Source organism: Schistocerca americana, chromosome 2 (assembly GCF_021461395.2).
Source record: "Schistocerca americana isolate TAMUIC-IGC-003095 chromosome 2, iqSchAmer2.1, whole genome shotgun sequence".
Taxonomy (NCBI): Eukaryota; Metazoa; Arthropoda; class Insecta; order Orthoptera; family Acrididae; genus Schistocerca; species Schistocerca americana.
Genome location: NC_060120.1, coordinates 539,150,696 through 539,169,603, shown reverse-complemented (window position 1 = coordinate 539,169,603; position 18,908 = coordinate 539,150,696). Strand labels below are relative to the sequence as shown.

Sequence of the window (18,908 nt, the reverse complement as noted above, 5' to 3'; positions counted from 1 at the left end):
TTTCTCTCGGTTGCAGACGGAGGCTCTTTGGCCCTGATACAGGCTATGGTATCGCAACACGATGACAAGGAACATCGAGCAGCCACAACGCTTACCTTCCCGACCAATTAAAAGCGATGAAAATTTCTTTTTAACGAAGCTGTTATTAAAGAGACGCAACTCCGGATCGAAGTGATCGTGTAGTTGGCCTTGCCAACGGCCGCAGTTCTACTGGCTGAGTCACTCAGTGGCAGGAGACGAGCAGTCTTGCGGCAATCGACCCCAAGCAAGTATCACAGCGGCACAAGAAGTAAGCATTCGTCACACGACCAGTAAATAAAACAAAAGGTCCGTTTATGTAAATTTATGGCAATGGCCTTGCCGCAATGGATACACCGGTTCCCGTGAGATCACCGAAGTTAAGCGCTGTCGGGCGTGATCAGCACTTGGATGGGTGACCATCCAGGCCGCCATGCGCTGTTGCCGTTTTTCGGGGTGCACTCAGCCTCGTGATGCCACCAATTGAGGAGCTACTCGACCGAATAGTAGCGGCTTCGGTCAAGAATACCATCATAACGACTGGGCGAACGGTGTGCTGTCCCCACGCCCCTCCTATCCGCATCCTCCTCTGAGGATGACACGACGGTCGGATGGACCCGATGGGCCACTTGTGGCCTACAGACGGAGTGGTTATGTAAACTTACGATAAACTGACTATTTTCAGTCTGAAACTCCCGCTACACGATACTTTGTTTCTGGTGTTAAGTATATTACTTGCGGCCCAAAAATATTCGTCTTCTTCCGACGTGGCTCAGGTAACCTAAAAGATTGGGTGCCCTTGAATTAAGGTAAATTTTCCCTTTGCTTCTTTTCGGTTACTTGTTACTTCGTAATGCGTATACTAGTTTCAACTGGAAATCATAGAAACAATACCGCTTTTTAAGGTCACACACAGGTTAGGTAAGAGGCTGTACAACGTAGGCTTTGTTTGCCGCGCGGGAATAGCCGAGCGGTCAGGGGCGCGTTACAAGTTTTATAAGTAAACAGTTGTAAACAAGTTCTGTTGTAATAGTACCTAATGGTACTATGGATGATAGTACCACATGGTGTTTTTCATGCAATTGGGATTATCGTATCTATTAATCACGTGTGAAGTAAAATGTCTTCTCATTTATCATGGATGATTATCCGGAACAACAACGCATACCTCCTGAAGAAAAGGAACATCAACAAACCATTCAGTACGGAGCCAAACAAAGTTATTAATGTCAGTTCGTATCGGTTCAGTGCATTGATTCACCGGAAGAGTGTTGGAGTAGTTGCTGCTCCAGATAGCAACAGCTTCACTGTTGTATGCAATAAGTTTAAAGTCTCGCACAAATCTGCAAAATCAGTTGTAAAAAGACAATGAAAGCAGGACCTCGACGCTCCCTGTACAAGTTGAAGAGGATTCTAAACAATAAAAGGTTCAGGAGTGACATAAGGAAGGCTGCACTGCACAGGGCTAGTGATGTTCTACGTTCTCAGAAACCACTCCGTGTCAAAAAGGCACGGGCAAAGAAAACAGAATAAAACTACTTTATTTCTTTTCAATAAATGTAAACACTCCAAAAAAAAAGGCGTTGCAGTCATGGACTGGGAGGCTGATCCCGGTGGAGGTTAGAGTCCTCCCTCGGGCATGAGTGTGTGTGTTTGTCCTAAGGATAATTTAGGTTAGGTAGTGTGTAAGCTTAGGCACTGATGACCTTAGCAGTTTAGTCCCATACCATTTCACACACATTTGAGCATTTTGAACATTTGTAGGCTTTGTTTACTGTCAAATACACACTCGTGGTCTTGTATACAATTAGATGTACCCAAATAGACAACCCGAATGAAGTTGGACAGGTATTATGGTACAATTCTTGGAGCAATATTTGTTTCGCTACATCGACAATCACAGTATGATTCAACATGGCGTGGGTGCAACCACATTAGTAAACTTAGCTCTTTGCGGACACATTACTGGCATTATGTATGGCCATTTGGTACTACAGTCAGAAAAGTTAAATACTACAGCAAGCAACGGCTTCATCTGTAACTTGTATGAAGAAAGAATGTGCCTTTTGAATCAGAGGAGGGAGTTCCTTAACGATTAAAATTAAAGGGAAGTTATGGATGCCCGGGAGAGAATGTTTCATAATTCGACGATTTAATGACAACACTTTATATGTTACCAACTCGAGCTTTAACTACCTATTTTGCGTTATCTAGTAGAAGTCCATGGCCAATACATCGTGCATGAAACTTTGAGGTGACGTACTGTGGCACGATCCGTCGAAAATAGGTTTGTGCCGCGACATACATAAACTACAGTCGTTGTTGTCTTTACCACAATTGTAAGTAGGCTGTTTATGTTTTCTTATTGGCAACGTTACATAGCGCTCTGTAGGAAAATCACTGGCTGTGCTGTGTGCAGCCTGTGGCTAGTTTGCATTGTTGTCTGCCATTGTAGTGTTGGGCAGCGGCAGCTGGATGTGAACAGCGCGTAGCGTTGCGCAGTTGGAGGTGAGCCGCCAGCAGTGGTGGATGTGGGGAGAGAAATGGAGTTTTGAAATTTGTAAGACTGGATGTCATGAACTGCTATGTATATTATGATTTTTCAACACTATTAAGGTAAATACATTGTTTGTTCTCTATAAAATCTTTCATTTGCTAACTATGCCTATCAGTAGTTAGTGCCTTCCGTAGTTTGAATCTTTTATTTAGCTGGCAGTAGTGGCGCTCGCTGTATTGCAGTAGTTCGAGTAACGAAGATTTTTGTGAGGTAAGTGATTTGTGATAGGTGTAGGTTAATGTTAGTCAGGGCCATTCTTTTGTAGGGATTTTTGAAAGTCAGATTGCGTTGCGCCCAAAATATTGTGTGTCAGTTTAAGCACAGTCATGTATAATTGTTCAAAGGGGACGTTTCATATGTCGACCCTTAGCCGAGGATACCTCACTGGAATCTTCTGATTTTTTTTCTTGTACTTCGTGTAATTAGTGTAGCTATTGTTTATTGCTAGTGCGTAATTGTAGAGAGAATCTCCTTTGTAGTTGCAGTCTTTCATTGTTGTTGTGGCATGCATGTAGATTTGCACCAAGTATTTCGCAACTGCGCTAGCAATTAACTAGACATTATTTTCAGTGCTATGTTAATGTGTTTTCTTATTTTGCTCTTCAAATTGTTTTTCTGTGTTATTGTGACAATAATGGCATGAGAAAAACGCAATACTAGGCTCCAAAGTAAACTGAGAAATGACAGTGAAGACGAAAGAAGTGTGTTAGCGCCACCGAGCAATGAATTAACTAATGTTCAAAGTAGTAATTTGGTAATTGTGCATAGGGAAATGGAGCGGGCGGCAAATAATGGTGTAGACAGTGAAACAATTAGTGAATAGGGAAGCATTATCGATCGATCGGTCAGCAACAGTTCGCCTCAGGAATCCGAAACGACAGGACACAATCTTGCAAATACTGTAGATTCAGGTTTTGGGTCCTCACCGTTTTCTCAAATAAGTCAAGACACATTTTCTGTTTTTCAAAATGTGAATGTTGCCGGTGCAACTTCACTGCCGAAAAGCACTGAGGAACATGTTTCAGACACCAGTGCATTGTTATAACAGTTAATGCAACAAATGGGACAAAGGCTATAAAAGTTAGACACAACGTTTGAACAAAATCAGAAACAAATGGGACAAAATCTTCAAAAGTTAGACACAATGGAACAACACCAGAGACAGACACAGCAACAGTTAGACGCAATGGAACAAGATCTTCACACCACGCATGAACAAACACGTAAAGATTTAACCACTGAGTTACATAAAATCGAATCGAAATGTCAAAAAGTCTGTAATGACGTAAAAACACAAATTTGTGAGCATTTCCAACCTATTTTTCGCGGCATGAAAATGCATACAGAATCAAGAAGCAGCCATAAAAGAACTGCAAAGTATTGTTCATGAAAATCATGAGACCTTGCAAGCTAAAATTGACTCAGTTGCATCTACCGATTCGGTTACGCAACTTGCAAAAACTCAGGAAAACCTAAAGGACACAGTAGATACTCTGAAAATTGGTTCCGAAAGACACATGAAGGAAATTAGTTCATTATCAGAGAAAGTAGTTGAACTTTCGGATCAGCTAAATAATTTATCTACGAAAGTAGATGATAATCTGAATGACCCAAAACCGGTAGTCTTTAATGACACAGAAGAGTGCGAACAAATTAGGAAATTCAAACAAAATCAGAATCAAATTAATACGCAACACCAAAGAGAAATCCGGGAAGTACAAGATCAGCTGACACAGGTAATACAAGAATTACGTATTTCAGAGGACACTCGCGCCCCAATACGGGAAGAGGGACATAGAAATACGGAACAGCCACAAAATAATAACACAGCGCATTTCAGAAATTATGAAAGAAATTGGCAAGGTGCACCGAATTTTGAAATGGAACCGCCGAAACGACGTAACAATGACCGATATGCGACCCGCCGACATGATTATTTTGACTATAAGCTGTTCATTACTACACGTAAATTTAAAACATTTAAGAATTCTGGCAACGACATTCATCCACAAGCGTGGCTCCATAAAATCTCTCATTGTTTTCCTCCCAACTGGTCATTAGAGCACAGATTAGAATTTATGTGTGGCTATTTAGAGAATGAACCAGCTGTAAGAATGCGATCGGTCATTCACGATTGCCACAGTGAAGCAGAATTTTACCATGCCTTCCTCTCAGCATATTGGTCTCAAGCTACACAAGACCGAGTAAAACATAGCATCATAATGATGAAACATTTCGAACAATCTGAATTTTCCAGTCCCGTGAAATATTTTGAAGACATTTTGCACAAGAATCAGTACCTGTCAAACCCATACAGCCCCTCAGAACTCATCCGCATTTGCTTAATCAAATATTAGAAATTGACAGACAATCGCGGAACGCGAAAGCAGGAACACAACAATTACAGGTCGCACCCGTCGCAATTCCGCGATGAAAGAAATAATAACTGGATACGACAAGGCTATTCTCACAACACAAATCGTGACCAAAACAGACACCACCCGTATGACAACCGTTGACAGAGTACTAATAATTACAGGGAAAGATCACCTCTCTGTGGTAGTGACTATCACAGACACAATCAGGGAAACAGCCAATTTGGCAACCAGAACTATTATTATCATGGGAGACAGAATAACTTCAGACGCAACAGTTCAGCGTGCAGTTACGATTCAGGGAGAAATTATCCACCACGTGACCGATAAGAAAGAAACTGTGGAATCTAACGACATGACAACAGACGATATGATAGTAACGACAGACCTGAATTGCATCAGAACTGGCGGGATTCAAACAGAGCAGGGCCCTCTCGACAAGGTGTATTTGTAGAAGTTAGGTCTCCAAATCCCAATAACGATGCGCGCCAACAAAGAAACAGACAATGACTCGCACCGCAGGCAGCCACGTGCGCCAGCTGGGCTTCAGAAAAATAACATAAGCTAATCTTGAGATAAATTCCAGTATTCCTTACCGACGTATACCACATGATAATTACGTTGAAACTGAAATTCTGCATACGAGGAAGAGTAGAGGTTTACACCATATTTCACGTGTAAAACCAATTACTGAGAGATAATCTGCCTTTTAACTTAGTCTTTGCCATAAAATCTTTCACTTCACGTTACTGGTACTCTTTGTCACACTTACAAACTGTTAACATGCAACTATGTTCTAAAGTTAACTATCCATTCAAGAACCTAGGGAACTTAGACAAGTAATTACAAATGCATTGTTATAGTGAACAGACGACAGTGTTGTTATTTGTACATTCTTCCTTGCTAGTTGCACGATTACGTAACGAATATACGGCTCACATACTTAGAACATTTACCAGTACTGCTAATGAGATTTTAATGCAACATTTTGGTTTACTTGAAAATACATTCTGAATTAAAGTGCTTTCTGTGAGATACCAGATGACACAGTGGTTAGTTTATGTCACAGCTACACGATTTTATCACGACGCTACTAGTGAGTGACAATTTACAATGTTGCTTTTGTGGTGTTTCTGTTTTATATCTGCACAGTTTTTCTGTATTATTCTGGAAAGTAGAACATGTTTTAGTAGTAACTTTTGTGGTATAGCTACAATGAGACTGCCTTTTCCGTAGCACAACAATACGTTACAGCACAGTACTTTCTTCATCACGGCAAAAAGCGTAATAACTAAGATATGCCGGCCGCGGTGGTCTCGCGGTTAAGGCGCTCAGTCCGGAACCGCGCGACTGCTACGGTCGCAGGTTCGAATCCTGCCTCGGGCATGGATGTGTGTGATGTCCTTAGGTTAGTTAGGTTTAAGTAGTTCTAAGTTCTAGGAGACTGATGACCACAGAAGTTAAGTCGCATAGTGCTCAGAGCCATTTGAACCATTTTTGAACTAAGATATTTAGACGCAAAGCATTTCACTAATGTGAGGTAAGTGATTTGTGAAAGGTATAGGTTAATGTTAGTCAGGGCCATTCTTTTGTAGGGATTTTTGAAAGTCAGATTGCGTTGCGCCTAAAATATTGTGTGTCAGTTTAAGCACGGTCGTGTATAATTGTTCAAAGGGGACGTTTCACAGTCTTTCTTTCCACAAGGGTAACGTTTTCCAGTACCTCTGGTAGTTCATTGTGCAGAAATCTGTAATACATAGCAGCCGTTAATTTGTTTGGTAAAATTTATGGCCCTATGAAACTGTCATATTCCTGTCCACACACTGATACTGAAGTGATCCTGATGACTCGCCTCCTTGATTGCTCAGAGATTTGCATCTATCCGCATGTGCTTATTGTGATAATTTACTGTGCCATCTCTTGTGAATCCTGTCCCATATAGTTCTTTAGAACATATACTATTGTATGTGGTCTGCCCCAACCATTTCCCGACCTGTCAGTTGACTTACCCAGTCAGACTCAGAAACAAGAAGTAACTTATTTTTTGTACATATACAGGGTGTTGAAAACCTTTTGGGTCAAATTGAGACAGGTGATAGTGGGTCCAAACCCTATTATATTAAGATAGGGAATCAATGGTCGGAAATGCAAGCTTATTGTGTTATGGGCATACACAGCATAGGGCGCATAACTACGTCGATCATAGTAACTGTTCAAAACGATGACCTCCAGTCTCAATGTAATGGAACATGCAGTTATGCCGCATTCTTGCAAACATACCCGTTGTCTGTTGCATACCGGAACACGCAGCGGATGATAAACAGCGTTCGCCCCTGACTACCAGACAGACATACTGTACGCAACGTAGCTCACAGCACGTGTGTCGTATAAAGACCGCACGCATCGCACCGGCACATTAACCTGTACCACACACACACACAGCACTACCCCTGGGGCCGTAAGAATAAAGTGCAGCAAATGCTTTTCCTTCGAATTTTGAAGCTAAAACTTCGGAATTTATTAATAATATGTGAAGCAAGAGCTTTTGCTTGTGGGAACAAAAAGGACAATGAAAGCTTTTGCTTCCCCCTTGAGTTCTTGCTTCGGTATTAGATGAACTGTAAGAATAAAGAGAAGCTCTGACTTCATTCTGGAAGCAATTGCATGTAAAGCTTGAAGGCTGGTTAGTAGCAGGTTCACGTTTGCAGAGTGCAGATTCGGCTCAAATAGCAGCACGTTTACGCCGCGAAAAATGCTACAGACCACGTCGATATCCACCTGGAAGCATGCAAAAACTCTGTATCGTTTCAACGAAGAAAATGTTAAGTGGATTGCAAAGCATTTTCTGACAGAGACAAGGAAAGAAGAAGTGGAGCACTATCGTCGGAACAGAAGATGAAGATTTCCTTCGGTATGTAGCTGGTGAAGAATTCCAGTCTGGAATAGCAGAATAAATGAGAATTCATCAAACTACAGTGAATAAAACAATGAGTAGTGTTTCTAAAAAGATAATGGAAAAAGCTGATTTGTGGATCAAGATTCCGTCATCAACACATGATATTACTGCGGCTAAAAATAAGTGGCTACAAGAATGTAAATTTCGAAGTGCTATTGGTGTAATTGACTGTACACATGTGCGAATTCCAAAACCTGTGCAATTTGGCGACGAATATATCAACTGAAAGGGTTTTGCTAGTATAAATGTGCAGGCTACATGCAATGTGAAGGAACAGACATTAACGCTAGCTGGCCCGGGTCAGTACATGACAATCGAATATGGAGAAATTTAAGTGTCTGGAAAGTGATGAGTGAATGTAAGAACACTGTTCTTTTGGGTGATGAGGGGTATGGCCTAGAATTCTGGCTGATGAACCTCTTTCATAATCCAACTTAAGTCATTCATAAACCTTTAAAAAAAAGAAAGAGTTGTGATAGAGGGTTGCTTTGGTTAGCTGAAGAGGCGGTTTCTTGTTTCACAGTATATGTGTAGAGTTGCCTTACCAAATGTTCCAACTATAATAGCTTGCTGCTTTATACCGCATAATGTTGCGAAACATCAACAGGGTGAAGATTTTGAAGACACGGCACAGGATTTACATGAAGATTGTGATAATGAGGAGGAGCCTTTAACTGAAGCGGATATTCTTCGCAGAGGACGTCAAAGAAGACAGAAATTGCAGCTCTAATACAAAATGCAGGATTCTGAATTTTTTATTTACGAAAAGATACAAAACTACTGATCGTCTACAACAAAAGGAATAATACAGTCTACAGAACGGTATATACATTAAAACTATTTTCATTGTCCTCTGGTTGCAAACTGTTTACATTATTCATCTTTATATTAAGAAAGTTCATTAACATAGCTTCTTTTTCCACTTGCAGTCGAGTGAGCTTCAGTTACTCTAGCAGCACCAGGCTATGTATTTCTGTCGTACTGAGCATCTTCGTCTCGTCTGTATCAGGCATTGCTCCTTTCTTCAAGGCCTGGCATATGGACTTGCTATAGACGAAGAGGATGGTGGGCCATCACGAGGTGTAACATCTGTTCCTAGAAGCACATATGTATGCCAGAGATGTATACAACGGTAGAACTTAACGCGTGTTTGCATTTTATGAAGATTTACTTTACAAAGATAACAGCGGAAACTTTCCTTCGAAAAGGGTTACGAAATGTTCGCGGCCCAAGTTAACTCTAGCCATGGCACTTAATGAAACTGAATAGCAAACATGGCTCTTACATATTTAACGATTTGAAGGAAAAAACCCTCATTTTAACATTTACAGACTGTGTGTACTTTTTTAACCGAATGAAAATAAATAAATATTAACATCACACGAGTTTATAATTTATCTTACCTGGTATCTGGTTCATTGTAGGATTCCCATCTCCTTATAGCAAGCTGTAAAACTTTTTCTCCCAAACATTTAAAACAATCGGTTTATTTCCCGTTCTGTTCTTATCCGTTTTCCTTTTTAGTCTCGTTTTCATGTTACTAACTTTCTTTAGCAATTGTTTCCTGTCAATTTTAATGCCGATATTACTGTAGTTTCAAATGAATGTATAACATTTAGCATTCCTTCTTCTTCCTTTCTTTTTGCCTCTGGAAGTTGTGACTTCTCTAATAACTCAGGATGATTTTCTAAAGCCGTGACTAAAACAACATCGTACTTTCTGCAAATACCGAGCTTTCATCTGAATCGGACGAGAACATCTTCAGTCGATAAGTGACAGTTGTTGTGGTCTTCAGTCCTGAGACTGGTTTGATGCAGCTCTCCATGCTACTCTATCCTGTGCAAGCTTCTTCATCTCCCAGTACTTACTGCAACCTACATCCTTCTGAATCTGCTTAGTGTATTCATCTCTTGGTCTGCCTCTACGATTTTTACCCTCCACGCTGCCCTCCAATGCTAAATTTGTGATCCCTTGATGCCTCAGAACATGCCCTACCAACTGGTCCCTTCTTGTCATGTTGTGCCAAAAACTCTTCTCCCCTATTATATTCAATACCTCCTCATTAATTACGTGATCTACCCATCTAATCTTCAGCATTATTCTGTAGCACCACATTACGAAAGCTTCTATTCTCTTCTTGTCCAAACTATTTATCGTCCATGTTTCAGTTCCATACATGGCTACACTCCATACAAATACTTTCAGAAACGACTTCCTGACACTTAAATCTATACTCGATGTTAACAAATTCCTCTTCTTCAGAAACGCTTTCCTTGCCATTGCCAGTCTACATTTTATATCCTCTCTACTTCGACAATCATCAGTTATTCTGCTCCCCAAATAACAAAACTCCTTTACTACTTTGTCTCATTTCCTAATCAAATTCCCTCAGCATCACCCGACTTAATTCGACTTCATTCCATTATCCTCGTTTTGCTTTTGTTGATGTTCATCTTAATCCTCCTTTCAAAACACTGTCCATTCCGTTCAACTGCTCTTCCAAGTCCTTTGCTGTCTCTGACAGAATTACAGTGCCATCGGCGAACCTCAAAGTTTTTATTTCTTCTCCATGGATTTTAATTCCTACTGCAAACTTTTCTTTTGTTTCCTTTACTGCTTGCTCAATATACAGATTGAACAACATCGGGGATAGGCTACAACCCTGTCTCACTCCCTTCCCAACCACTGCTTCCCTTTCATGCCCCTTGACTCTTATAACTGCCATCTGGTTTCTGTACAAATTGTAAATAGCCTTTCGTTCCCTGTATTTTACCCCTGCCACCTTCAGAATTTGAAAGAGAGTATTCCAGTCAACATTGTCAAAAGCATTTCTCTAAGTCTACAAATGCTAGAAACGTAGGTTTGCCTTTCCTTAATCTTTCTTCTAAGATAAGGCGTAAGGTCAGTATTGCCTCACGTGTTCCAACATTTCTACGGAATCCAAACTGATCTTCCCCAAGGTCGGCTTCTATCAGTTTTTCCATTCGTCTGTAAAGAATTCGCGTTAGTATTTTGCAGCTGTGACTTATTAAACTGATAGTTCGGTAATTTTCACATCTGTCAACACCTGTTTCTTTGGGATTGGAATTATTTTATTCTTCTTGAAGTCTGAGGGAATTTCGCCTGTCCCATACATCTTGCTCGCCAGATGGTAGAGTTTTGTCGGGACTGGCTCTCCCAAGGCTGTCAGTAGTTCCAATGGAATGTTGTCTAATCCAGGGTCCTTGTTTCGACTCAGGTCTTTCAGTGCTCCGTCAAACTCTTGACACAGTATCGTATCTCCCATTTCATCTTCATCTACATCCTCTTCCATTTCCATAATATTGTCCTCAAGTACATTGCCCTTGTATAGACCCTCTATATACTCCTTCCACCTTTCTGCTTTCCCTTCTTTGCTTAGAACTGGGTTTCCATCTGAGCTCTTGATATTCATACAAGTGGTTCTCTTTTCTCCAAAGGTCTCTTTAATTTTCCTGTAGGCAGTATCTATCTTACCCCTAGTGAGATAAGCCTCTACATCCTTACATTTGTCCTCTAGCCATCCCTGCTTAGCCATTTTGCTCTTCCTGTCGATCTCATTTTTGAGACGTTTGTATTCCTTTTTTCCTGCTTCATTTACTGCGTTTTTATATTTTCTCCTTTCATCAATTAAATTCAATGTTTCTTCTGTTACCGAAGAATTTCTACTAGCCCTCGTCTTTTTACTTACTGGATCCTCTGCTGCCTTCGCTACTTCATCCCTCAGAGCTACCCATTCTTCTTCTGCTGTATTTCTTTCCGCAATTCATGTCAATTGTTACCTTATGCTCTCCCTGAATCACTGTACAACCTCTGGTTTAGTCAGTTTATCCAGATCCCATCTCCTTAAATTCCCACCTTTTTGCAGTTTCTTCATTTTTAATCTACAGTTCATAACCAATAGATTGTGGTCAGAGTACACATCTGCCCTTGGAGATGTCTTACAATTTAAAACCTGGGTCCTAAATCTCTGTCTTACCATTATATAATCTATCTGATACCTTCTAGTATTTCCAGGATTCTTCCATGTATACAACCTTCTTTTATGATTGTTGAACCAAGTGTTAGCTATGATTAATTTACGCTCTGTGCAAAATTCCACCAGACGGCTTCCTCTTTCATTTCTCTCCCCCAATCCATATTCACCCACTATGTTTCCTTCTCTCTCTTTTCCTACTCTCGAATTCCAGTCATCCATGAATATTAAATTTTCATCTCCCTTCACTACCTGAATAATTTCTTTTATCTCATCATACATTTCATCAATTTCTTAATCATCTGCAGAGCTAGTTGGCATATAAACTTGTACTACTGTAGTAGGCGTGGGCTTCGTGTCTATCTTGGCCACAATAATGCGTTCACTATGCTGTTGGCAGTAGCTTACCCGCACTCATATTTTTTATTCATTATTAAACCTACTCCTGCATTACCCCTATTTGATTTTGTATTTATAACCCTGTGTTCGCCTGACCAAAAGTCTTGTTCCTCCTGCCACCGATCTTCACCAGTTCACACTGTATCTAACTTTAACCTATCCATTTCCCTTTTTAAATTTTCTAACCTACCTGCACGATTAAGGGATCTGACATTCCACGCTCCGATCCGTAGAACGCCAGTTTTCTTTCTCCTGATAACGACGACCTCTTGAGGAGTCCCCGCCTGGAGATCCGAATGGGGGACTATTTTACCTCTGGAATATTTTACCCAAGAGGACGCGATCATCATTTAACCATACAGTAAAGCTGCATGCTCTCGGAAAAAATTACGGCTTTAGTTTCCTCTTGCTTTCAGCCGTTCGCAGTACCAGCACAGCAAGGCCGTTTTGGTTAGTGTTGCAAGGCCAGATCAGTCAATCATCCAGACTGTTGCCCCTGCAACTACTGAAAAGGCTGTTGCCCCTCTTCAGGAGTCACACGTTTGTCTGGTCTCTCAACAGATACCCCTCCGTTGTGGTTGCACCTACGGTACGGCCATCTATATCGCTGAGGCACGCAAGCCTCCCCACCAACGGCAAGGTCCATGGTTCATTGGGAAGCCGTAATACATAGCACCCTTCAATCTGTTTGGTAAAGTGTATGGCCCTATGAAACTGTCACCGACAATTCTTGTCCACACACTGATACTGAAGCGATCCTGATGACTCGCCTCCTTGATTGCTCAGGGATTTGCATCTATCCGCATGTGCTTATTGTGATAATTTACTGTGCCATCTCTTGTGAATCCTGTCCCATGTAGTTCTTTACAACATATATTATCGTATGTGGTCTGCCTCAACCATTTCCCGACCTGTCAGTTGACTTACCCAGTCAGTTAACGTAGAATCAGAAACAAGAAGTAACTTATTTTTTGTACATATACAGGGTGTTGAAAACCTTTTGGGTCAAAGTGAGACAGGTGATAGTGGGTCCACAACCGATTTATTGAGATAGGGAATCAATGCATACTTATTTTGTTATGGACATACACAGCGTATAGCGCATAACTACGTCGCTAGCCGGCCGCGGTGGCCGTGCGGTTCTAGGCGCTACAGTCCGGAACCGCGGGACTGCTACGGTCCCAGGTTCGAATCCTGCCTCGGGCATGGATGTGTGTGATGTCCTTAGGTTAGTTAGGTTTAAGTAGTTCTAAGTCTAGGGGACTGATGACCTAAGATGTTACGTCCCATAGTGCTCAGAGCCATTTGAACCAACTACGTTGCTCATAGTAACTGTTCAAAGCAACGACGTCCAGTCTCAATGTAACGGAGCATGCAGTTATGCCGCATTCTTGCAAACATACCCCGTGTGTGTTGTACACCGGAACATGCAGCGGATGATAAACAGCGTTCGCCCCTGACCACCAAACAGACATACTGTACGCAACGTAGCTCACAGCACGCGTGTCGTGTAACGACCGCATGCATCGCACCGGAGCATTAACCTGTGCCACACACACAACACTACCCCTGGCGTCAGTTGTCCATTGCATCAGACAGCTTGTGATGTGTCCATGGTCATGTGTGTTACTGTGTACAGTACATAACACGTAACACGAGAATTGGTAGACATGCATTATACCGTATTCAGACAAGGCGATAATCACGCGGTTACAGAATCGCGCGGTACCCGCGCGGATTTTATTTACTTTAGCATCGTCGTAACGGTGCACACGTAACCGCGCAGCTATTCCAATCGCGCGGAAGCCGCATTTAAACCTCCGGAAAGTAGAATCGCGCGGCGCCCGCGCGGTTCTGTTTCTTTGGAATCCTATGAGAGCGTTTAGTTTCTTTGCGGCAACCTTACAATGGATCAGTTCAACACAGCATTGTTTAAGTTTCCTTTAATTTACGTCTATGGTCACAAACTTTTTGTTAACAGATTACCGGTTTCGGTCTATAATCACTATCATCAGATCTGTTTTATAAAAACAAAGTCCTAATGTACTGTTTTTATAAAACAGATCTGATGATGGTCATTATAGACCGAAACCCATAATCTATTAACAAAAAGTTTGTGACTTTAGTCACAAACTAAAGGAAACCTATTGTATGTACGGGTCACTGTTTTATTCGCGACAGTGTCGCAGCTTGTAAAACTGAATTATTTATTGATGAAGTGGAGTAACGACCTGCATTATGGGATCTTCAGAGCGATGGATATTCGAATAAAACTGCCAAAAACCAAGCTTGGCAAGAGTTGATGGATATATTTGGAAATTATGAAGATAAGTCGGAAAAAAGAATAGTTTTGGTAAGCAAGTGTTTATTGAACAAAAATGAATTTATATAGAACGTACATAGAATCATATTTTTGTATCTTGCCATCCAACACGCCCGTCACTCACAAAGAAATCAGAGATTTTATCTCTAACATTCAAAGCTGAAAGCGTCCCTCTTCTTGCATGCAACGTATTTAGAGTATCCATCGGTGCAGTATATAAAAATCTTCATACTTTATACCATCTCTATTTCTCACAAAGTTGTGCAATACACAACAGGAATTTATCATATTTTCAGCAAAGTCTGTGTTTACATTCATAGGGCTATGAAAAATTCGCCACTTGCTTGACAATATGCCGAAAGTATACTCTATGTAACGTCTGGCTCTCGATGACCTATAGTTAAAAATCCGTTTCAATATGGAAAACATTTGCCTCCATTGGGTCGCATTAAATTTTCCGCTAAGCCAAAAGCTCCGATGTCAAAGTAAGTTTGAGTCACAGAGTGCTAAAAGCACTATAGAAAAGAAATGTTTGTAGTTACAACACAACGATCCAGAATCCATAGGCTTTACCCCCACTAACACGAATATGCTTGCCATCTATGGCGCCAATGCAATTTGGAAAATTTGCATAGTTTTCAGAGTTTTCCGCTATTTCCTTCCACATATCTGTAGTCTTGACTTTATGCACCAACTTTTCCCACAATGTCTTACATACTTTGCGGACAATTCCTATTACTGTAGATTTTCCAAGGCGATACTGGTAGCTAATGTCTCCAAATGAACAACACGTCCCAAGATATCTGAAACAGTGAAATTTAAAATGTAGTATTTTTTCAGGTATATCGCTACAGAAAATGGAGAAACATACGTGATTGCTATAATAAGGAGCTAAAGAAAATCAAAACAGCTCCTTCAGGTTCCGGTGCTCATAAATGATCACAGTATATGTATTTTTCAAGACTTTCTTTTCTTCAGGAAAATATGGACACCAAAGAAAATACTGCTAGTACGACAAAGCATGAGCCCCCTCTCATATTTCTATCTTACTGTGAGTAATTCGATTTTCCTCTCTAATTGCATGCGGTGAAAAGTTGCTATTCCTTCACACGTGGACTTCCCACGCAGCGTCTCTTGTCACCAGGCTGGTCTGGTGACAGGCGGGATCTGCTGATCTTGAAAGGGTTAAGCCGAGGGGTGTGAGGGAGTCGAGTGGATGCTTTCCAGACGCCGACATTGTCATAAGAGCAGGAGCGACATGCCCACAAGGGCTTGACGGAGCAGCTGGGCTAGAGAATCCGATACTTCGCAGAAACTTAGTGAAAACACTTTCTGGCGGGCTACCAGCGAGGTGTGGGAATGACTTGTGTTCCCAGGCAGTCTTGGCGGGTAAATTCCCGCGTTCTCTGCAATATCGTAACTGTGATTGGCTTGCTCAGGGGATATCTCCGTGACGTAGCAAAATCGGCGCATAAATTGGCGGCAAGTATCTCCATTGGTATGTTAAGAATAATTAATAAAATACTTGAAAAAGTAGTGGAGGAGAATCTTGGCGAGGAGCAGTTTGGCTTTAGACGGAATACAGGCACCAGAGATGCAATAGGGCTCCTACGAATCTTGGGAGAAAGGTTTATAGAAAAAGGAAGAGACTTATATATGTGCTTCATCGATCTAGAAAAGGCACTTGACAATGTGGTTTGGCACAAGCTGGCGACTATAATGAGGGAAAAGAGAGTGGACTGGAAAACCAGAAGACTTATAAACTCATTATATCTTAATCAAAAAGTTTCAGTTAAAGTGAGAGGAGAAAGTACAAACTGGATCAGACTAGGAAAAGGAGTAAGACAAGGATGCTGTTTATCACCTACTCTTTTCAACTCTACTTGGAAAATATGATTGACCAATGCTCATTAGATGACAAAGGCGTAGAAATTGGAGGAAGAAGAGTAGGGTGTTTGAGATTTGCTGATGACATGGTCCTTCCAGCCACAGGAGATAAAGAATTACAGGATTTGGTGGACACCATTGCAACTAACGGAAAAAATATGGAATGAAAATTAACACAAATAAAACAAAAGTATTGGCACTAGGAGGAAATAAGGAAATAAAAATTATGCTGAATGGAGAAACACTAGAACAGGTGCAAAATTTTAAGTATCTTGGAAGCAGGATAGACACCGACTGGAAGTGCACCACAGAAATTAAAACAAGGATAGCAATGGCAAAAGAGGCGTTTTATAAGAAAAGGAGAATCTTCTGCAGCGGTCTGGACAGAAAACTCAGTAAGAGACTCATAAAATGTCTTGTATGGAGTGTTCTTCTATATGGCTCTGAAACATGGACTATGAGGAAAAAAGACAGAGAGAGGCTGGAGGCTTTTGAGATCTGGACATGGCGGAAGATGGAAAGAATAAGTTGGATGGACAGAGTAAAAAATGAAGAGGCACTGAGAAGAGTGGGAGAGAAAAGACAGTTACTAGATGTAATAAAGAGAAGAAAAAGAAATTGGATTGGGTATATATTAAGAAAGAATGACGGACTGATAAAAACAGTTTTAGAAGGTTATGTAGAAGGGAAGAAGAAGCGAGGAAGAGATTCTAAATACTGGATGACATGATGGACGGTACAACATACAGCAGCCTTAGGAAGGAAGCAATGGATCGCAGAAAATGGAGAGGCATAGGACCTGCTAATATAGCACATAACTGATGATGATGATCTCCATTGGTGGAACAGTAGTGTGTCACTGTCGTGGGGGCGGGAATGTTCTGTGTTCGGCTTGTACGGGTACTCTTGAGAGAGTCGGCTCTCACCTTTCGGTCAGAGTAGGTTACAAGACTGAGCTCTCGCTGCTCTGGACAGCCTGCCTTCCGTGGGCTGTCTAATATACTTTTATTTAATTGTAACTGTTTGACAAAGTTGCTGAAGTTGCGACTTCAACGTAACTTTCCGATTACAGTTGGCAATTGAGCGTTCTGCGTACAAGCGGCATATGTTGTCTGTCTTGAGCAGTTTTGGCTAAAGTTGACTGTATCGGAGTTAATGTGTGACTTCGCTTGTTAAAATCAATCACTGTACCGTCAGTGATTGTGTGGCGTGCCTCCTTCGTCTCCCTCAGAGGCGCATTTGTATTGCTAGGAAGTGTTTAGTCTGGAACAACCAGATCAGGATAATTTGTTTTGGGCTATACTCGCGACATTATCATCACCATGACGGGACGTCGAATCAACCAGCCATCGCTTCCGGTACGCCAGATCGTGTCCTTGCAGTTAAGAAGACAGCTTGGTAATGTATGTCCGCAGCACCAGCAGATTAGGGAATTTTGCTAGGTGATAATCAGAGCTCAGCAGAGTGCGCCTGTTCGTCTTTTCTAACTTTGTTCTGTCTTGGGTGTTCATTGTCTGAATTCTCACTACTGTAGCAGCCATTAATGTTGGGTTGACTGGGTGTTTCTCTTAAGATTTGAGTTGCAAGGAATTGGCTCCACATACCACTTTGTCATAAATGTCACAATCTAGTTTATGGACAACTTCACCTTCACCTTCTCAGCATTTATTTGAGTATCCAGTTTGATCCAATTTGATGTATTGTAAATGTTTCATGTGTTTTGTTTATTATTTTGAGTTTACTCATAATAAATCAAATTGTTATTTTGGACAGAACTTTCATTCTGGTAATCGGTAGAGCAACCCTTTCATTTCTCACCACGTTAATGAAACTTTCCTTTATTTAATTAATTTCTATCAAATTAAATTATTGCAGGTGCCAAACTCTTTTCTACTCCACTTGCAGGGTCGATTACAGTCTGTTCGTGTTTCTTCTTCATCCATGTGCAACAGCAAAAGTCGGAGTTAGAAAACGGGGGTGGGGGGGGGGCCTTAGAGCATCATTTCCATATGAAGATTCTAGAAGAATTTATTGTTAAATACACTGCTAGCCCCGGCACCTCTCACACGTCCCAAGATATCTGAAACAGTGAAATTAATAATGTCGTATTTTTTTCAGGTGTATTGCTACAAAAAATGGAGAAACATATGTGATTGCTGTACTAAAAAGAGCTAAAGAAATCAAAACAGCTCCTTCAGGTTCAGGTGCTCGTAAAGGATCACAGTATCTGTATTTTTCAAGACTTTCTTTTCTTCTGGAAAATATGGACACCAAAGAAAATACTGCTAGTACGGAAAAGCACCAAGGAGAAAGTCACAAAAGATAGACTGAAGTCAATAATGAGGCAAGTGAAGTCAATAATGACGCCGGTGAAATCAATAGTGAGACGAGTGCAATTA

The 18,908-nt window shown here is 41.1% G+C and overlaps 1 pseudogene; it reads left to right on the top strand.

Annotated features, from left to right (window-relative positions):
- Positions 1 to 347: 347 nt before the first annotated feature.
- On the top strand, positions 348 to 465 carry LOC124596803 (annotated as a pseudogene).
- The last annotated feature ends 18,443 nt before the right edge of the window (positions 466 to 18,908 follow it).